Raw genomic sequence first — 7,943 nt, forward strand, 5'->3', positions numbered from 1 at the left:
CTCCTCCTCCCTGCAGCGGCAGGGTTTCTTTGCTGCCCTGCTTTCCCTGCCCATCAGTCAGCTGCCTGTCCTGCAGGCTGCCCTGCCCAGCACTGCCCCTTGCCTGGGCCAGCAGGAGCTCCCCAAACCAGCGGCCACAAGCTGCAGGGTCAGTCCAGACAGGCAGGACTGATGAAGCCTGAGACATCTCCAGCCATGGCACGGCCTTTTTATTGCCTGTTTGCTTTCCTGTGGAACGGTCACGGCGTGGTCATAAAGTGTAACAAAATTTATTGATAGCAATACTTTAATACTTATAAGAGGTTTTTTTCACTATTTTTCTTTTTGGTCTCTGGAAAAGGAGTGTCCTTTCCAAGAGAACAAACAATGGAAATTTGTGTAGAACGGTGAGAAATCAGGAAGTGCCAAATGCCCTCAGACCCCGACTGTACAAGGAATTTTGATTTACTGAAATACTGTACTGACTCTGGACTTCAGCAGATGGCATCTGGGCAATCACAGCTGAAACCCTCCAATAAAACTAGTAAATATTGTGCTGCTAACTCCTTTAGAAATGTGCCAGAGCACACAAAGCAAGAAATTAATGACATATTGCAAAATTTCCAGTTTAGTCTTTTATGCTATGCATAATATTTTACTGAAGTCTTAGCTTCCTGCTGTACTAACAAAATGAAAACACCCGAGGGGGTGCAATTTCATGATAACATTAGAATAGAAGGCCACTATAAAATTGTTAGCTGAAATTTGTTTCGGTTCTATAATGATGCTTATACTACTATGACTTTTGTTCATCTCTGAAAACTGTTACCAAATGCTGCCTGACAAAGACATATTGCTTACTAATGGAAATCAGTACCTATTGCTAATCTGAAAAAACAAAGGCCAAATGAAAGGCCAAATTTACCTTCATCTATTGCACTAGAAGTTCAAAAATCTATTCAGAATACAAAATATTTTGCAGCTGGTGCATCAGAACTTACTCTTCATACCCAGGGTTATGAGCTTCCAGAGGATAAATATGGGGGTTTTGACAGAGAAAAAAAGGAGTGAAATTTTGGTCCATCAAAAGCCAAAGAATGGCTTCTCTGAAGCTAGGATTTCATACAAAATATAGCTGTAGTTCTATTTTAAACTGTGATCAATATAAATGTTGTAATCTTACTTGTAGTCACTGAATATCCACATAACGTGGGAAATACATTACTTACATACTTCATAGTCTTGGTATTAAACACTTAGCTTGCCATTTGTGGCACATAGTCCATGTCTAGTGGAAAATGCTCTAACTGAGGTGTCAGAGCTTTCCTTGCAAAAAACCTCCCACATTTTGGTTCCAAATATGTACTCTGTGAGCTTAGGTGAAAAGCTTTTGTTTGAAGTCATTAGTATCATTGTGCCTCATTGAGTTCTGTTTTGAGAGCTTCCTCAAAGGAAAGAACACTCATGTGAATATTCATACTAAATCTAATTGAAATTGTAGATAGAGATTGTCAATCCTATCAAAGGAAAGAGTTGTTGTTTTATTTCAAATGAAATATGAAAATTTTGGTGTTGGCAGAATTTATCCAGTTGTTATGATTGAGTTGGTTTTTTCCTTTTTCCAGCTCAGAGCAACCTATAGCTCTATAAATCCTACTGACAAGGAATTTAAAACAGAGATTTGTCTTTCTAGATTTTTAGAGTAATTTAGTTTTTTGTCTACAAAAATTTGTCTTTAAAAACAAAAGACAAAAAAAAATCACAATTTTGTAGCATGTTCTTTGGATTTTCTCCTATTTCTTAATGGTTTTTCTCAGCTACTCTTCTATATCCATATCTATCAGCTGGCTTGCTTCATTCTTCTTAAGCAATTGACTGAAGACAGGAAGTCGCTTTGTTTATAGAAATGATGAGTTAGAGTTCTAAAAGTCCTGTAAAACAACACATACTGTGGTGATCATGTTAAAAGATTTTAACATTTTTCAAGAGTCAAGTTTCATATAAGAAGTGTGGTTTCCCTTGGGGAATTTTAGTTGAACCAAGTCACTCAAATTGTTTGAAGTTACCTCTGAGTGCTTGTCTACAGTGTTAATCTGCTCTCTATTTTGCTGTTTCATCATGACTAAGCATTTTTAGGTGAGTCTGAATGCTAATAGAAGACGATAATTAAAAATGATGTTTCAGTTGGTAACTTGCTCAGAAAATATGCTGACAGTATGAGTGAACACAATACAAAGTATTAGTATTCCCACAAGTCCTATTTAAGACTGCCTTTTTTCAAGTTAGAGGCACTAATAGCCTGCATGACTCTCCTGTATGTCCCTGTGTTGTGAGTCCATACTATTTTCTAAATATTTTTTCAAGATATTAAAAAATAACTTCAAAATATTTCAATTTAAACTGTGTAATATATGTCAAAATGTGTGTCAAATTCTGTCTCTGCATAAATGGAAGGGTTTTTAACATGTTTGTTTAATGCTTCTGCTCAGAGGTTTACCAGAACCCATTTTGAGAGCACACTGTTAACTACTGTGGTGAAAGACAGAGAAAGATCTATTGCACATGCCTCTTTACCAGTTTATCCACACCTTTATGGGTTAAAAAGCAGAGAAAAAGAGCAGGTGAAATATTCCCCTGCATTGGGACATGTGAAGTCAAAGAAACTTCACTGATGAAATATTATGAACAGAGAGGTGACATCTTCCAATTTAACATAAAAGGAGTGGTGACTGATGAGGCTTTCACAGATCTGACTGGTCGGAAAAATTATATTTGGCAGGCCTAGCACCAAACCCTGCTACTAGCACTGCTGGATATTTACTGACTTTGCCACCTGCCGCTCTGAAGAGAACATCTTCAACACAGTTGATTTTCTGAACTATGAGAAATTACGACAGAAAGCAGGGAGTCCTCTTTAAGGTTTGGCTACCAGGAACATGGATTAAAAGATGGTTCATTGGTTAGCAGAACGTAAAAAAGTGGCAGCAACATGTGATAGCCAAAATGTGTCCCTTGAGAACCCTAAATATGCTAAGGCTATATTTTGGAGTATAACAAATGCTTCCCAAAAGACAATGCAGATGTTGTGAATTATAACTTAAATAATTTTAGCGCTGCATAATACGAGTCATAAGCTGGGATGCCACTGCTCCATACATGTGCACTTAAAAGGGAGATCCCCCTGCTCCAGGCTTCAGCTAGCTTGTAACCCATAGTTTAAAAGAGATATTATAAAGAAAATGAAATTAATGCATTTATGAAAACGTTACATGATTAATTCCCTCTTTGTCTCTGATGACTAAAGTTCTGGGCTGAAATTCATGTCAAAGAAATGGCTTTGGTTTGCGAATCCTTGCTTTTACACTAGCATCAGTCTGAAGTAAAATGAGGATACTCCAGTTAACTGCTGTTTTTCTGACTGTTAATGGTAAAATTAGTAAGCTCTGAATTATTTCTGAAAGCAAGTTTTGACCAACTGGCTCACAGTATTTCCAACTGCAGCTCCAAGGTATTTTTAATTGGCTTTTCCACTGTGTTTCAAAGTGTTAAGCTATTTGTTACAATTTATTGGCAGCTTTAAAAAGTATTCCATGTGCATAGGCAAAGCTTACAGCGTGAGTTAGTCTTTCTTATGCATTTACTCTGCTGTTTAAATGGTAGAATCTTTATGTCAGCCAGACTATTTATGAGGTACTTTGCTCAAAATGGTTTAGGGATAATAGCTTATATTCCAAAGTCATGAGTTAAGGACTTAAAGATGACTGAAAGAGCAACAGGTCTTCTTAGTTATTTAGCCTGCAGGCAGGGTGATCTCACGGTCTTCCCCATAAAGCAGAAGGTTTTGAATATCTGGATAAGAGCTAAATATTTGAAAAGTTGAACTATGCATAGGGGAAGAAATCAGGAAGATAATGTACAAATTTAACATCTGGACTCTCCATTTGGTATAATACTTTCTTGATGTAGCAGTGGATAATCTTTCCTGGAACTCCTGGTAGCATAAGTGCCAAGAGGCAATTCCCCTGCGTTTAATTTTTAGTACAGTCATTCATTATTAAAAGACACATGCTGAAAAATTGCCTAAAATTAAGTGTGAATGCTCAAGCCCAGAGCATCTATGCAGGAGCAGTAATTTCACATCAAACAGAAGACTTGTGGAATGGCTATTGAGGTGGTGAGCTCCTCCTGGAGCTCAGCATCCATGCAGCTACATGGTGCCCACATGAGTCTGGAATGCTCTGCATGGAGCTGGGGCAGCTGCCTCTCAACCCTCCCAGGAGTTCACCTGACAGCAAGGATAGCTCCAAGTTACAGACATGAGCTCCTAGATTTAACACTTCTTTTCCCAAATTCTCGTCTGGTTTTGGGGTGGAGGTTGTGGTTTTGGTTTGTTTGTTTGCTCTGTTTTGTTCGGGGGGAGGAAAAGTTCTCTTTTGGTGGGTTGAGATATATTTTAGGACATTTATGCAATACTGTTTTAATACGGTCACGAATCTGGCCAGTCTTGCCCAAGCATAGGAATTTCTGAGCAGACACAAGGAGCAGTGCAAATCTTGGTTCCTTATCCCCACTCCAGAAAGGATGGAATGATTGTATGTTCTTTCTACACTGCAGCAAGATTTTGTTTTTTCCAAATCAGTATTTTGATTTGTTCTGCATCATTCAGAATGGTTATGCTACCCCATTCTTGCCACTGTGCCCAGTTGCACCTTCATAATTTGGGACACAACAGTCGCATTCATTCATTTCACATTTTCTCCCCCTGTCATGATGTAGGGATGGTGTTCTCCAATTCTCCCACTAAAACCATGAGCCTCTGCCACTCCTCTCTGCTCCAGCTGGATGTACAAAAGGTCAGAATCATCAGCTGAGATAAGAACAATATGCTGGAAACAGAAACGTGATAACAAAACCGACAGTGACAGCAACAATATTAAAACAAAAGGTATAAGAAAAGAAAGGACTCCCACAGAAACCCCATGACAGCAAGCAATTCCAGACAATTTCCTCACCACGTTTTCTCAGCTGGAAGGAATCCCTTCTGCCCAGAAAGGAGTGAGGTGGGATAGAATAACCTCCATGTCCTGGCCACACCTTCTCCTGGCTACTACAAAAATGATTGTTGAACTAGGACACCCTCTCACATGCATCTTTAAAAAGTCAGAAACCTACAAATGACCCAAGGATTATAGGAAATGAAATGTTATGGGCAATTACATTTGTTGCCATTTATCTATATGTAGCACAGAGATTTTACAAGTGAAAGTGCAAATTTTCATGTGTTTTGCTTCTGCAAAGTACAAGTTCTTGAATGAGAGTAGAATAGCAATTTCTTTATTTTCAGCAAAATAGGTAGGAAATGTTTAGTCCAGGGCAAATTTTTTTTTTTTTTTTTTATTTCTGCATCTTTGTATAATCCCTCCCTCTCTGCATACACACACACACACACACACAATACTTTTTTTTGCATCTCCAACATTCTAAGAAATAGAAGAATTACATTATAAGTCAAAAGCTTCAATATCTGCACTGTGCTACAGGACACCGAGAGAAACGTAAGTCATCCTGTCAGGCTTGTAAAATAGCAGGGCAAAAGTGCTGAAAGGACAGGTTGAAGTAGCCATGTGCTGTATTAAAGAGGTCAAACAAGGCTTCAACTCCTTGGTTTTCCTTTGGTGGAGTTAATCATGTCACACACCCATGTCCTACACAGGAGATGCTCACCCACACTGTGCCTATGAGCTGAGCTCGGCTGCTGCCCCAGAGTTCTATTCCAGGCACTGCAGTGTGAATTGCAGGATGGGAAAGATGAAGATGATTCAGTTTGTTGTTTTTCAACTCCCCTCTGCATCCAAGTGATCTAAACCCTTCATCTTAGTTGTTTGTGGGAATAGCAGTAAAATACACTTTGAATTCCAATTGAAGTCTTAAGGTGATTTTTCCTTTAGAAGTGCTGCTGGGGTAAAATCTAGTGAAGACAACTACTGAAAACAGTTTAAAGGTACTTTTGAAGGTCATGTGCTCTATTCTCCTATCTTACAACAACTGTCTGGAATTCAGTACTCATACAGACATAGTCTATAGCCACAGATCTAGTGAAACAGCAGATAAACATGGTTTCTAAATCATATTGGAAAAATAATTAATGTAAGTCTCTACCAAAACTCAGGAATCATTGTGATTGAAGAAAAAGAATGTCTAAGACTAGCAGCACTGGAACACTAGCTAAAATATGAGACCTGTGGATACTGGTCATTGCTGGGGTTATTGTGAAAGAACCTGATCCTGTAATACCATAAATAAAAAGCAATCATAATGGCAGCACCTCAACAGGGAGTTATTGGGGGAAGAAATAACTGAACTGGCTACTGGCACTTCCTCATGATTTCTGACTTTCTATACTCAAATTTAGGCAAGATATGTGAACACTTGTCAACATTTCATCTTTCAAAATGTTTGAATTTCATGTTATTTTTTTTTCATTTTAATCATAGTGGATCAAATTTTTATCCATAAATTACATTTCATTTCTTAATAACGTGGCTGAACAAACTAAATTTCAGAGTGACACTCTGAATTGTTGCTCTAACAGCCACATTTTGTGTCCTCTTCACTGTGCTGTTTACAATGCTGAAGACTTCAACTCAACCTTGGCTCTCAAGCCTATCTCCACTATAGTAAGGTTAATGAGGCTCTGTGATGATTTCACTGGCAAGAGTATTTCAAGAATAATTTCCAAGTAGGCTGCAGCACCAGCTTGGAGAAAATTTCAGTGTCTTTTCCATAAGGGGACCATGGCATCAGTGAGTAAGGTTCAGTCACAGAGTCCAGCACTTCCTTAATTCAATAGGTGCCAAGAGTGAAGCTGATCATATTGAAAACACACTTAGGAATCATAACAATAGTAGTTATTTGTGCTTCTATAGTTTACACAAACATTCTACTTGTAAGAGAAAGAAAGACCTCAATCATATTATACGACCACATTCATCAGCCTTCCCCTTACTCTCCTTTTTTTTTTTTTTTTCTTTTGAGATACATAATTTCCTTCAGATCTAATTGCCAAAAAAATCTGTTGGCATGTGGCAGAACCATTGCTGGTTTAAATCTCCTGTATTTTTTCAACTGCAAAATGTAAGATTTTATGTTTTGGATTTTCATACAGAAAATATACAAGAGCTTTGTGGAAAATGTGTCAGGCATGCAATAAAGCACACTATGCCAAAAGTATGATATGTTTCTTCAGATAGTCTTCCTCAGGGGTTTCCTTTGAGTTGATCCTGGGCTGTATTAATATTGCTTTATTAAAATATTTCCTTTTCCACTGTCATTTGACCATTTGTAGAAACACTTCTTGTTGGCTAACATCTTTTTTTGCTATCACCTTCACAAAAGGTCACATTTCAGCTAACATAATAATGGGATATAATGTCAGGAGATCCATAAACCATAAGATCACTTATTCTAACACATTGTAGACAAATTATATGTATGGCAACATAAAACAGTGACAAGCAGTATTATAAAAGCTGTCATGGAATTGGTACATGTGTGTTAATGGCACTATTCATTATTTGTCCAGATATGACAAAAACTATCCTGGGAGAGATATATGTATGTATGTATATGTATATATATATATATTTATACACACAGATTATGAAAAAAGAGTTTAAAGCACCATCAGAAATAAGTCCTGGCTTCTATGCAATTGTTTAATTTAACATTCTGAAAATGTGATATCATTTTTACCTAACTACGAAAGAGTGAGCTTTGAAGTAACACTTCAGAAAATACTGAGTCATTTCCTGATTCAAATATAAATTGACTTCCAAAGTTGTCATTGCTTAAATCAGCTCCGGGTGCCACTAATCTGTAAGAGAAACTCCTTATTTTAATAGATTCACAGTGGAAACAGATACAGCTATAGGGAAAAAGTATTTATTTTCCATCATAATATTTTT

The sequence above is a fragment of the Melospiza melodia genome, chromosome 1, assembly GCF_035770615.1.
Source record: "Melospiza melodia melodia isolate bMelMel2 chromosome 1, bMelMel2.pri, whole genome shotgun sequence".
NCBI lineage: Eukaryota > Metazoa > Chordata > Aves > Passeriformes > Passerellidae > Melospiza > Melospiza melodia.